General features: G+C 48.2%; 1 protein-coding gene across 1 annotated transcript in view; it reads left to right on the top strand.

Moving 5' to 3' along the window:
• Positions 1–748: 748 nt before the first annotated feature.
• Positions 749–14,561, top strand: part of LOC120956007 (tyrosine-protein kinase hopscotch) — a 30,372-nt gene continuing 16,559 nt past the window's right edge. The window contains exon 1 of the mRNA XM_040377341.2: positions 749–1,904. The gene's annotated coding sequence lies outside the window, so the exon portion shown is untranslated. The remainder of the gene's footprint in view (positions 1,905–14,561) is intronic.

The following is a 14,561-nucleotide window of genomic DNA, read 5'->3' as shown; positions in this document are numbered from 1 at the left end:
AACACATTGCAAGAAAAGGATAGCAATATAATGATGAGTTGTAATACGCCATCTATTGATCAAACCAACGAAGCTGTAGAGCTTTCATTTTTTTTCTATGGATATTCAATTTTCCAGTCGTTTAAGCTTAATCTGTGGCGCTTGGGAAGGTTCCAAAAAGTACCGAGTGCTTGTTAAAAAGCGCCATAGTTTCGCAAAGTACTTCGTATCTCTTAATCAGCCACAAAGTACGACGTTAAACAGCCTCAAATCAGCTATAGAGTTCGAGCTGGCTATTTGGGTACATCCTATTTTTATTTTTATATAGATTAATAAATTGCTAACTATTTACTGATGTTCTCGTCCTTGCCTTCTATTTCCGGCATATTTTCATCTTATAGACGACTGAAAAAGTTTTCCGCGACAATTTTTGGCGACACTTTCTATCTGTCCGACCGTCTATGTGTTAGCACAAATGTATGGCCTCCTTCGATCATAATGTCACGAAACGCCAGCATTGCCTTACTGCAGTGCCGAAGCAGTGTAACAGAATAATAAAAAAAAAAACACAAAAACGTTTTAAAATGTCATTCATCTATTGGTTCTATTTCTTTCATTTCGTTATATGACTCTTATCTGACTGCTCGCATCCAGTGCTGTCAGCACCCGCACCAATTCTCAAACGTCAAACTTTGCCCACTGGGTACGCGCTCCGGGCGCGCGTTTATACCCCGACCGGGTTGAGCGGGTCCGCTGACAGCGCTCGAACCAAAACAACCTCAGTCTGACAGACCGAAATACCACAAGCGGACGCACAGTCGTGTTTTTGCGTTTGCTCGCGCTTGGTGGAGCAAATTTAACACACACACCACCACCGCCAGCTTCCCTGCGCATTGCAGGATCAGGAAAGTGTTTCGCCCTGAGGGAAACAGACGGTAACGGAACAATTGTTGTTTAGCAGCAAACGGAGCAATTGATTTGGTTTTTACAAAACGCACCCCTCCTCTGTCTGTCTATACAAGGATTCCGGGTTTTTTAACGTGCGCTCCGTTTGTATGTGTGCGTGTATGTATAGTGTTGGTGCTGCAAGTGCGTTCTAGATGCGTTCGTGGTGAGAGTGTGTGCGTGTGTGGGTGTGTGAACGTCCTTTTTCGGTGGAATGCAACCTAGGGCAGAGCGTCCGTAAAGCTTCATCCCGTACGCGCGTGTGTGTGGTTGTGTGCGGGTGTGTGATATGGTTGTGTTTTTCCATTCCTTTCCCACCTACGCTGCAACGTGCAAGGCTGCAAAGGGTCTGGAAAGGGGCAAAACGGTGGAAGTGGAAACGACGCAGTAAGAGTGGGAAGAGCGCGGGGAGTGCTCGGAGGTTAAGCTCACTCGGCTGCACGCTCCGGGCTTCCTTCCTGGATCCGGAAGCGGGGAGTCTCCCTTTGGTGTACAGGGCAGCTCTAGAACCGAAGGAGGTTTACAACAAAAAACACACACATACCCGTTTATCCTCTACATCCACCTACGGGGTGGCCCCGCGGATGCAGTATTGTTGTTGCCGTTGCTGTTATTGTGTCGTTGTGTTTGAAGAACGTCCTGTTAGTGTGCGCGCCTGTGTATGTGTGTGTTTGTGCCTATGTGAATTTCGAAGGAAAAAAGGTTAAGCAGGCGTTGAGAAGGAAAATCCCCAAATCGTGTCTATTTCATCCCAATCCCAAAGTGAATGTGTGTTGCGTTGCATGTAGAAATTGTTCCGAAATTGTTCCGAAAAAATTGCAAAGTTTTGGTCTGTGTGTGCGTGTGTGGGTTCGTCGTCGTACAACATCATTTCCATCAGCCATCAGCCCCGTAGCACAAGCCATGAGAGGCGGAGCAGGCCGTTGTCAATCAGCACAGGTCGAGAGCGGACGAGCAGCACCACGGGCGAGCTGAGAAAGGTGAGTTTTTCCAGCCCGATTTTCCAAGTGCACTGCAACACAGCGCAAACTACGCGGCGTAAGTTTTGGAATTAAACCCCATGTGTGCCTATGTGTGCCTGTTTATAATAGCATAAAAGCATCAAGACACGTGCCGCCACCCCATTCGATTCTCCTCTCCTCTCCTCCCCTCTCTCTCTCTCTCTCTGTATGTTAGATCGTTGGGCATTTTCCTTGAACTGCACGTAAACATTTCGGGTTCCGGGAAAATCGTCCGCTGCTGTTGCTCCCCGCGTGTGCGCGAACGCTTGCTCGGGTGTAAATGCTGTAATGTGTGTGTGTGCGCGCGCGCTTGTATATGTGCGCTGTAAGTGTATTTCACCCCACCGTTTTTTGTTCGCTGCTGCGCGCCTACGATGATGGTGGTGTGTGCCCTGTCAAAATCCATCAGCACAGGGTCTCAGGTCCCCCGGGCTTGGCACGAGGGGGGCAGCAGAGTGTGGAAAAGCTGCCCTGCTTCCCAGTAATAGAATGAGCTGAATGAACGAAGGAAAAGGCCACCCTTCCCAACTGTCTCGTACCACGGTGTTGGTCACCTGTGTGTGTGTGTGAGAGTGTGTGGACGGGAAAAAGGCCATCGGTTGCGCCGTTGTGAGACACGTTTCGGACAGGTTCGAGTTGGGTGTAATTTTCCCGGGAGCGCCGTCGCCATCGAAGGATGCGAGAAGGAGGGTGACCGTTTTTCCCTACCAGCTCTGTGTGTCCTGTGGAAGGGCAAGGGAACAGCTAGAGAGAGAGAGAGAGAGTTACAGGTTGAGAGAAAAACGACTGAGCGGATGTGTAACAAAAAAAAACCGTTGGGTGGCTGACGGAAAAATCATCCCTTAAGAGGAGCTCTGTGTCTGTGGGTGTGTGAGGGGGGGATGTCGTAATACCCAAAGTGTTTGTGTGTGTGTGTATGTATCAATTCCAGGATCATATTGCACGGCCGTCGCCATCGTCCGGTTCCGTCAATCCAGATGATAGGATGGAAGAGTATTGCGAGAAAGAGAGATAGAGAGAGAGCAACAGTAGTAGGCCAAATACAAACGTGAAGGAAAAAAGGACGAACATCAAACAAGCAGCGAAAATCACACAGAAGCATCAGGTTGGTGTACAACAAGAGAGAAAGAGAGAGAGCGAGAGAGAGAGAGAGTGAAGGTGGAAAATGCGCTCCGAGCGAGAGCAACAGAGAATGTAAGACGGAGTGAACGTCGATTTCGTCGGTAAGGTTCCTTTTTTTCGGCCCTGTCATGGCTCGAGCCTTCTCCATCCCTTCGCCTAATCGATCGAAGGATGTCATGCCTATCGATGCCCGATGTGTGTATGTGTGTGTGTGTGTGCACGAGCGGTCAGGGGACGGGCTCTCGGGGTCAATTAGCAGGAACAACCGCTAATGCAAACAATGTTTTTGTTTCTTGTTGTTTTTTCCTCCTCCGAAGGATAATTGCTTGGTCCTTTTATTCCTTTTCTCTCAGTGTGTTTCTGTGTGTGTGTGACTCGAACGCAAAAATCAAATTTTCAATCCCCTGAAGAGGAGCCGCTCTGCTGAAAAACTGCTCACGCCCACACGAGTGCGCCACACACTCACACCCACCCACCCACGTGTCTCTTCGAGGGCATGCCAGGGCAGTCGTGGCTTTCGCTTAAAACTGCATTCGTGGAACGCAATGTACGGGCGAACATGGGGGACGAAAGTGAAGTAAAACAAAAAGAACAGCACCAGAGTGTGTGTGTGTGCTTGTTGTTTTGGTTTGTGCCACGCTGCTGCTGCTGCACGATGACGCTGGCAACGGTTCTGGCAATCCGGCATGGACTCCGGTTTTCCCGGAACCGTTCCGTTCTGCAGACGGGGATCGCCTTACCTACTTTCTCTCTTTCCCTCGCTCTCATTCTCACTCTCTCTCGCTCTCGCGAGCCGTTTGTTAGGTCACACATTACCAAGGAAGAAAGTTGCTGCTCTTTCCACACGCACACACACACACATATGCAAGCCAAGGGCCCCGGGATGTGTAATTATTATTACTCGGTACTGGCATTTAGGCCGTGGAACTGAACAGCCCCCATCTCCAGCCACCCTCACCTTCGTGCGAATTACACTACGGCCCTCGTCCTGCATCCTGCGACAGCGGGTTCCAGCAATTCTGCCAAACGCAATTCAAAGTACCCGGTGTGGAAGGGAGGGGAGCGGGGAGCGATGGAGCTTAGGCAATAACTTTGGAATGCAGCAGTGCGTTTTGTGAGTTCACCGGAAACCCAACCTCCTCGATGGTGCGGCGAGCTGCTCCAGAGTGTGAGAGAGAGAGACTTCCCGGAGCTCTGCAACCTAATGCGATTTGCGAAGGATTAATGTATAAATCCGGCTGGGCATATATGTGTTGAAGTGGGTGGGAAGGTGTCTTTTGATGTTTGGGATTATCATGAAATCGGAGGGAAATGTGAAGTGTGATCGTCTGATGAGGTGACTGGAAATATCCGCTGAGGCACACACATGCTATCTTCGTATGATGGTACTTCTAGGGGGCTTGCCTCCTGAAGTGTGCACGATTGATCTATCCTTTTGTGAGTCTAAGCCTACAAAAGTCTGGAATTCGGTCAAAGGGTGTTAAGTCAGTTGTTTGTTGCACTAAACCTTCCAGTATTACGCGAATTGGCATTTGCACGTGTCATTGAAGACCTCTCGGAACTCTGTATTTGGCACTTGTTGATCGAATGGAATATGACTGGGCGTCTTCGGACAACATCATTGGAGAAACTGGTTATGGTTTTGAGATTTTCATTGGGACCTCTTGGGATGTTGCCTAGGACATTTGAGATGTCCAGTGTAGGATTGGAACGAATATTCCAATCACAATGTCCATCGAACTCATGTCCAAGGACTTAGAGGATACCATATCTTCTTATCTCCAATCAGGACATATGAGGTTCTGCTTTACACGTACTATGTGTTCATAGCGAATATTTTCAAATTTTAAGTCTTATAAGCGCATCTTGCTAAGAGCCCCCAACAATTCACAAAAATAACAATTTTATGCCCCATGTTCTTTGCAAACAACTGACAGAACCAAGAACTTTGCTCCAAAATTACTTCTCCCCTCACAACGAAATCCCTTCCAGAGGCTGTGAGGCTCACGGTTATATTTAGCAATCAAATTTGAAATCTGTTTTACATCGACCTCGTTGTTCGTTCCCTCGGGCAAAGATTGTGTCAACTGGAAGCCATTCGTTGGTGTGACGTATAATTGGAAAGCTTCATCCCGACACGTTGTTAGGCTTTTTTTTTCTTCTCTTTTGCGCCATGATCTGGACACACTTGGGCGTTAATTGAGTTCCAGCGGGGGTTTTAGGACGCTATTTTTAAACTCCCAAAAACCGTGTCAAAATCCCTTTTTCGAGATCAGCGAATACATCGATCCCCGATGCGAAGGTAATGCGTCCACCGAAACCTTTGGGGAACCATAAAAGCAAAGCAAAAAAAGAGATGATGGTCCAAAGGGGAGGAGGAGTACCTCACACTAGTAACAGGTGTGTGCGTGTGTGTTTGTGTGTTTGTATTGCTCCAAAAAGCATTAGGCACGTTTTGGTAAATGCGTCTGCGACGTAATAAAACCAAACCTCCACCCGCGGAGCACGATAAACACGGAAGAAAGCGAAAAAAAAACAGGGAGATAACACACCCGTGCGCGCGCGCTCCCTTTGTGCGAGCTTTTTGGGAGTTCTCCACAGCAGCGCGTAGCAGGAAGGTGTAAGCAACAACGCCGACGAAAGAAAAGGCACAACGCCTGGATCAGCGAGCTTTCAAAGAAGTTCTCCCCGATCAACTCTGTTTGTGGAACAACCGTCCGCACCACCACACCACAGCCTTAGAACGACCGACCTGGGCAGCATTATTTATGGCGGTCGAGAGGGGCAAGTTCTGCTGGCAAGTTCGGCGGGATAGGTCGTAACAACAAAACACACCGGGGAGTAGTTTGAGGAGAGGATGATATGATAAGGACCGGGGGGAAGATCCAAAATGGAGGAGCGAGCTGGTTGTTGTTTGTATTGCTTATACCGTCTTTGGAGCAACAGCAGGCAGATTGATGGCTGCGGCTTGGCTGTAGCTACTACTTGAAGGAGAGGTAACATCTCCCATATTCTGGTCGTTCCCATCCCGGAGACTGGTTCGAAGTTTGACGGAAAGGACGGGAGTTGGGGAATGAAATGGAGGGATTAGAGAATATCGAACACAAGACGTGCGCTCTCCGCCAAAGACTTGCCGTGAAGATGTGGCCAAACTCATCGCCCCAAAGACACACACTTTGTCTGTGCGTTGTGGAGCGCGTTTGTGAATCTTGAAGAGTTGCTCTTTTCCCTTTTTTCTCTCTATGTGGCATTGGCCCCCCCCCCCCCCCGAGAAGGCTTTACTTATACGAATTGGTTATGTTTGCCGATGTGTACGACTCCTTTGTACACACCCCCGCAGTCAGGAGTTTTTTTTTGTTCTGGAGAGGTTGGGGAGGTCTCCGTCTCATTGGGTATTCATTCCCATATCCCTTCTTTACGTGCCTTTGCGCACAAAAAAACGGAATGGAGATCGTGTTGTGTATATGTTTGGTTGTGCTGTGGTGCTGTGATGAATTTATGAACAGCCCGGCGACTGTTCTGGCTTCGTGTCCCCTAGTGGATGGATGGGACATCCCCAGTGTGTGTATGTGTTGTCTGGGGAGAGAGGGGCATTAATATATCCATTACTCCATCATGTGCTGATCAAACGAAGGCCCGCGCCCGTCCATAAGAACAATAATGCCAGGAGGGCTTCTTTTGGTGGCGGAGGTTCGTCGTCGGGTGGCGCTTGCGTTTGGCAAGGAGCAAGGGAAGAATCCACAGCTCCAACATATGGCTGCTGACTGGGTAGAAGCGCATTTAGGTATGGAAAGGGATTTTAATTTGGCCGTTTTGGTGGGTTTAGGACGTTTGTCCGACACACTTTTCCCCACTCTTGATCCGTCCCTTCGTAGTAGTTCGGTGGGCCGTCTCGCCGGACCTTCAATATATGTAATGTTTATGTATGTTTGATGAAGTGCTTGCGTGGCACACACAGAACCCACCACTGTATGGGGACAGCAGCATCAACCATGTTGACCCGGCATCCTTCGGTCATTGGTGCGCGCGCGGTCTTGAATTAATTCACCAGACGGCACTTCATTACGTGCGTGTGCAGCAGAATTGCTTTTTTCTTATATGCCCTCTTTTCCCCTCCAGAACCTTGCCTCTCTTTCTCTCCCTTTCGTTCTCTTCTCTGGACTTTTTGTTCGTCGCACCCCGCAAAACGTTCCTAATGCGAAATGACACGGACACGGAGGAGCTTTGGCACTGTGTTGGCATATGCTGTGGCCACAAACGCGAAGCTAATTGATTTTCATGTTTGGCGGTTCCAATTGTGTCTTCTGTGTTTGTACAAGCTGTGGGAGCGGAAAAGGTCCCCCGATATGGCCACACAGTCAAGCACACATATTGGGAGGGGAGAGAGCGCGAGGATCATGTGGAAACGATTTCGGAGTCGCCCTGCGCCGCTCATGCACGCTCCGTTTGCTTTATACGGCCCGCAGGAAACAAAAACAAGCTTTATGATTCTATTATTAATTAATGGACAATAACCTGTCTTCCTCCGCTGTTATTCCCATCTCCCTCCCAGTAATGGCCGCGGCATTTTTTGCGGCATTATGCGCTAATTTAGGCGGAGGTTTGTTTTTTGCGACCCATCACTCTTTATACAGGGGGTTGTTTTAGTGCTTGTAGGTAGGCCAAAAAGGGGTTATGTTTTATTACAATTTATTACCGTTTTGCTTGATGAGTTTGATGCTTTTTTAATCATGTCTTTTTTTGGGGCAACGAAATACTGAAGGTATGATATCATCAACTAAGAGAGTTACACAGTGCGTCGACGTCACAAGAAATTTCAAAAGACCTTCTTTAAATTGGATTAAAATTTGTAATTGATTTTTTTCTGCCGAAAAGTCCGCTTATCGTTGCGATCTAATCTTATCTTGCGATGAATACCCGCCGTTTGAGCCCAGTGGGTCAAAGATCCTATTTTTGATGACAAATTGAATTCCTTTCGTCAAGCTATTCCTCAATAGTGAAAATCCGATTCCGTGTTCGCAATTTATTCCGGAGCCGATTCCGATGCTGGAATCGATTCCGGAGCCAATTTCGGAGTTGACTCCGGAGCCGATTACGGAGTCGGCTCTGGAATCGTTTCCGCGATCAGAATCAGAATTCGCGCAATTTTCCCCGATAACGGGGAATCATAATTGACTCCATCTTCATCTCCAATTAATCATAATTGACTCCAGAGTTAGAATTAGCTCCGGAATGTGAATTAGTTCTTGAATTGAAAAAAGAAGTTTTAGAAACGAAATCAGTCCGGGAATCTCCATGAGAATGGATATTTTACAAATACATTTTGATTTTTTGCGGTTATTCGAGTGCCGATTTCGATTCCGGAACCGATTCCGATTCCGGAGTCAATTCCGGAGCCGATTCCAATTCTGGAGCCGATTCTGGAGCCGATTCTGGAACCAATTCCGGAGTCGATTCCGATTCCGGAGCCGATTCTGGATTTGATTCCGAAAACTGATTCCAGACCTACCATCCTGAATCGATTCCAAAAAACTGCGGAGCTAACCGGAATCGATTCCTACAAAAACTTCATTTTTCTCATCACTACACGGAACTACTGAAAACGTGTGGGCCTCGGAATATTTCGTGCAAAGCGTTTGATAATTTCCCGATAAACTTTCGCAATGGTTTTGCCTGATAACGATGCCGTAATTTTACACAATCGTCTGCTTGATGGTCTGCAGCGGCAGTGACCGTGTCCCCGTGTTGTTTCTAAGCGCCCCCAGGGCAAAACCCAGTTGGTCTAGAGGGCCAATGTGTGACTAACGCCCTCGGGTGTCCGCACCAGTGTTTGTTTGTTTACACTTTTACGCTCCACAGATTATCAATCGGCAACAATATTTGACCCGAAACTCAACCGTATTACACGGCCCGATCGGTCCTACCCACACAGGCGGGCGGGGTGATCAAGCGTTATCAGTTGTTGGGGGGGGGGCGTGTGGACCCGTTGGAAAGCGCTATCAAGTCATGGGGTTTTGTTGATATCATCACTGGCTGGCTGGCGTAGTGGAGTGGTGTGGCAGAGTTGGAATATGTACCACAGCAAACAAGAACCTTAAAAAAAAAAAAACATGTACGCAGGCGGTCGTTTGTGCGTATGTGTCTGTTATACACATATTGTTGAAAAATGTCAAAAATAGAAATTAACGTTTTCAGTTCGTCTGGGGCAGCACCCGGTTGTCTCTGGGTGTTGGTACAGTTTCCTTTTTTCCGCTTTTGTTGGCTGTGTTGCCTTGAGTAGTGTCCAGGGCGTGTGCGGGGTGTGTTGTGCACGCTATGCTTAACCAGTCCCGCCGACCCATTTCAAAAACGTCCCAGATGTCATTCATTTCAGCAGACCCGCAGCAGAGGACCCCAAGGAGGTCCGCGAGCAGGAGGAGGAGGTTCCGTTACCCGCGGATCGGGTGTTTCTTCGCCCCTGATGGATGGGATGCCCTTTTCTGGACGGTCCACCGGCGTGTCTCGCTCCAGTCTATATGTCTCTCGCCCCACAGCGCGAGGTTGCTGCATGTGTGGTGATGGCTCTGAAGGCAGTTCGAGTTTATGTTGTGTGTTCCCCGTTTCCAATCGTGCATATGCTCATGCTCACACACGGCATCGGGCTTCAACTTGGATTTCCTTTTCTCAACTTACAGGCAGACGGTGTAATGCTGGAGTGTCATTCTCTCTCTCTCTCTCCTTCAACCGAGAACACGAAGAAACCTTGACTTGGTGGCTGCAAGAGATTGAAGAAGGAACCTCCACTTTTCTTACCACAAACGACGCAACGCGACTGACTTGATAATCGCTGCTTAAATACGGAACCCCCCGCTTCGCAGGCCGTTCGTGTCCTCCCCCCAGCGCTCGTTTAAGGCGATGTTTTTATGCTGCCTTCTGATTTTCAACTTATGCTGCTACCCCTTTTTTTGTGCTGTGTAGCTTGCGCTTTCCAGTTGTGTCTGTGTCCATGGGGCTGTCTCTGTGTGTATGCTACAAGCAAGCAAGAGACCACAAGAGAAGGAAAGGAAGAAGGCAAAAAGAAAGAAGAAAAAGACACGCCACACACATTTAATTGCTCATGCGCGCAGCCCTTGCTGCTGCGTTTCCCTCCTTTCCTCTCTCTCTCTCTCTCTCTCTCTCTCCTCCCTTGTCGATGGTGTAGGCTCTCTTTTCTTGGCGGATCTCCTCCGCGTCCCGGTCACGGCGTGCTGCTGCGACGACTCGACTTGACTTCACGGTTGTTGATATTTATGTGTCTGGTTTCGTTCACTCTTGTGTGCACCCGCTATCCTTCCCCGTCCGGTACCTGATCGTGCTCTCGTTCTCTTTCTCCTTCTCTCGCTCTGTCCTAGCTTCCTTCACGATCCTCGTCCACAACAGGCCTAGCCAAGAGGAAGGTTCGTTCTCTGGCTCTCTCCTTCGTTATGCTCCTTCGGTTGACGCTTGATTAATCGAAGCATCAAACCTCCCAACACCACCACCAACCACCCCTGCTGGAAGGCAAACTCGCATTGGGATGTTGTCTTTCACTGAAGATATCACTTTGATCCCCGCGCTGCCTCTTGTCCTCTGGGTGGTTCCTGAAAACGACACGAGATCTAGGGAACAGCGAAGCACAAAAAAACGAAGAACGATCCTCTATCGCTATCTGTCCTTGTGTGTCTTTTTGCCTCGTTTTTTTGTGTTGGGTTGGCTTGACTTGGATCCTTCGACCCTTTGGGGGAGACAGACACGCAGGGTTGTATTTTTGCTACATTTTAAATGCTTGTCTGTTGGAATAAATCCACCATCCTCCCCCAGTCGTCCCCATTTGTTTCTCAAGTTCTTCCACCACGCTGTTTCTGTTGTGTAATCTTTAACTGCTCTTCTTTAGGCGCAGCGTGAAGCTGCTGCTGCTGCTGGCTTTTGGCATCTCCACGATCAGAGCAGCGATTTTAATTCGTTCTCCAAACCCCCATTCCCCCTCCGTGCGCAGCGGAAGGAATATATTTCACTAAATTTCAAATTAAAGAAACATGTTCTCCCCCTGCTTTTGACATTCGATGGGAAACGGCGCTGAGCGCTTGTGGGGACACGGCTGCCTGTAGCTTGTACCTTTAGCATTTTAAAAGTTTTGGTTTGTGTTTCGATTTCTTCCTTTCTTTTTTTTTGTTGAAATCACAAACCTCTACTGTGTAACACGATCGGTAAAAGGTTCTCGTAAATATCAAACCGAGTCCGATGTTGGTAATGGGAGCTTGTTGGCAGTCTTCTTTTCTGCTTGCCCTCCAAAAATGATAAGATTAAAGTTTATGCCATGCATGCGTGAGTGAGAAAAGTGATCGATCAACCCCGTTTTTCTTTTTTTGGAGTTGATGCAACGTTTGGAGTTGATTCGGCCAACTCCAACAGGGAGGGAGGCTAACGTCCTGTCCCACCAAGCGCACACACAGTCCAGACGTCGGAATCAATATTTGATTCTTTTGTGTAGTTTTGATTCTAGGGGCTTACCAGGTCACGGTTTGTTGATATGAACTTGGCTTGTTTCTAGTCAAAACTTAGTTACAAATCAATCTTTGCTCACAGGGTGGAACACGGTTGAGGTTTCTGATTTATTTCCGACCTTTTTCATGGGTCGGGAGTAATCTATTCACGAAAACAAGTTGCTTGCAAGATTAGATTGTGGGATTTTACAGTTCATACAAAGTAAAATAAGCGCCATTTAGTGCTGCACGCCAAGGATCTTCAACCCAGTCAATGCTCTTTATCACTTGATAGATTATTCAAATTCAAATAAGCTCTGTGGGCTACGACATCTATCTGCTGGTGGTGTTGTCATGGTCCTAATATTCCCCGTATTCGTATCCTCGTTAACGCTTCCTTTCCCTTCAAGCGCACTTGTTCGGTTTCGAGTGATGGAAAACGTACCGACGCCATCAGTTTTTCAATATTTAACGGAATGGGAGACAAAACCTTTTTTCTGTAATTCTGTGCTGTGGATGCATCGCGCCACCATTTGAAATGCAAGTCGTACTGTTCCTTCCTCTCGCTTCCGTTAATACAAACGCTTTCCTCGTAATGATATGCATGATCGGCAGGCCCGAAGCGCGCGCATTATTTACCCTTTTTTAAACATTCCACAGCAGCGCAGCATAGGTTTTCTACCGCGTGTTGTGTCCCGCTGCACATGCATTCGGCTGTGTGGTGGGGTGTGTGCGTTGGCGGTTTGTAATTCAAACCACTTCCTCGGCTCCATAGCGGCCGCATCCACACACCGCACACAGTTGACGTTAGCGCTAATGGAAAATATCAATTACAGGCGATCCCTGGCACCGACACACACCGTTGGTGCGTGTTCTGATCATGCTGAACAAAACACGGCCGGCCGGGGCACGCCGGTTTTGATGGTGGTGTACTACCCAGCCAACAATTTCCGAAGGCGCCCCGTGTAAAAAATTTTTACTTTAAGCTTTCCTTAAGTTTTTACACTAGCAGCAGCTAAAGTAAAAACTTTCAGCACGGCACAAACCGATGCACACATTCAAATGCTTGGATTGCTGGTCCTGCTTACGCATACATTTGTATTTATCCCTCCCCTTGCATTTTCGGATTGCTGGTTGTAGTAGTGACGCTTTTTCTTTTTGCTTTATGCACACTTTCGCATGCTATTTATTGGTGTTACTCTTTCCACATGCGTTTTGGCACACTCACACTCTGTATACGGCAGGATGCTTCACCCCTTCCCCATATATACGGTGAAGCAAATGAAGTCCAACCGTCAAAGCCGCCTTTCAATCGGCTGATGCCTTTCAGGTAAAATTGATGGGCGGGTTTGGGAATGGGGGCCTATTTAAGGCGTAAGCATATATGCGTCTATTAATTGTAGCTTTTTGCCGAAATATTAATTAAAATGGCACAAGCACGCGCACACAAACACACAGAAAACAAACCCACTCACAGTAGCAGACGAATGTTTAATTATGTTGATCGAATGATATAGTTTAAGGCATATTTAGGGCGTTATTTGGGAAATAGAGTTACGGTGGCAGTTGGTACAAACGAGTTAAATGTTGTTTGGCATACCAATTTTGGAGCATTTTTAATGAATTTTACTGTCCCTTATGCTCTCTGAAGTGCATCCACGACTCCGATCTGACTCCAGCTATTAATAGGCCGATTCCGATGACGGCTAAGTCGGAATCACTAGTTTCGACCGGAGTTGGAGTTGTCTGGAGTTGGAATCGTCTGGAGTTGCAAACGTTCGGAGTTGGAGTCGTCCGGAGTTGTCCGACTCCAGACGAATCCGGACGACTTTGGGCGACTTCAGACGACTCTGGATAACTCCGACTCTGAAGAATCCGGAAGACTTCTACTTCGGATGACTCCGGACAACTCCGGAAGACTCTGGACGACTTTGGACGACTCCGTACGACTTCGGATGACTCCAGAATACTCCGACCCCAGACGACTCCGCACAACTCCAGACGACTCTGGATGTATCCGGACGACTCCGGACGACTACGGACGACTCCGGATAACTCCTATTATGAAGAACTCCGGAAGACTCCGGCTTCTGATGACTCCGGACAACTCCGGAAGACTCCGGACGACTTCGGACGACTCCGCACGACTTCGAAAGACTCCGGCTTGGGACGACTCCGGACGACTCCGGATGACTCCGGATGACTCCGGCCGGCTCCAGCCGACTCCAGACGACTCCGGATGACTCCGGACGATTCCGGATAACTTCTACTCTGAAGGACTTCGAACGACACCGGGCAACACCGGATGACTCCGGATGATCTCGGACAGGACGACTTCTGACGCCGACTTCCAAGCGATTCCAAACGGCTCCGGATAATGCTGGACGAACCTACCGTCCCGAGACGGATTTGGATCAGAGTTGACTCCGGATGTTTGTCAACATTACCCATCACTAGTTCATTCATTGTCGAGAAAATGAATTGCGATCCCCGTGACACATGGCCTCCGTCCAGCTTTCCTTTGCGATGGTGTCTATCTCCAGGCCTTTTCGTTGAAATAATTCCTCACCGTACAACGCACCATGTTTTTCTTTCCTTTTTGCAAATTCCCGAACGCAGCAATTACAAAACACTCTCTCTCTCTCTCCCTCGGCTCTGTTGCAAACACCCTTTCCCCTTGCCATCCCGGGGTTTTTGTGGAGTGGCTCTTGTTACAACTGCACTCCAACTGACGCGATCCCTTTCCACACCAAATGCCCTCTAGAATCAAAACAATAGAACTATGCATGCCTTCCAAGTTGGCAAAAAGGAACCCTCCGTTGCACTGAAAAGTGCATAATCCGGTGGAAATTGTGTGTGTGTGTGTCTGTGAGCGCGCTCGTTCGTCATTTCGAGCGCTGCATCGGATTTCGCGCGCGCGAGGATGTTAAAACGACGGCACATTCTGTTGCAACGTCTCTATCACCCTTCGGTTGTGTGTATGTTTCCCTCTCTCCCTCTGTCGCACACACACCCATACATTGTCGTTCAGACT

The sequence above is a fragment of the Anopheles coluzzii genome, chromosome 3 (assembly GCF_943734685.1).
Source record: "Anopheles coluzzii chromosome 3, AcolN3, whole genome shotgun sequence".
Classification (NCBI taxonomy): Eukaryota; Metazoa; Arthropoda; class Insecta; order Diptera; family Culicidae; genus Anopheles; species Anopheles coluzzii.
Note: the sequence above shows the minus strand (reverse complement) of the source record. Positions and strands in the feature narration are given on the sequence as shown.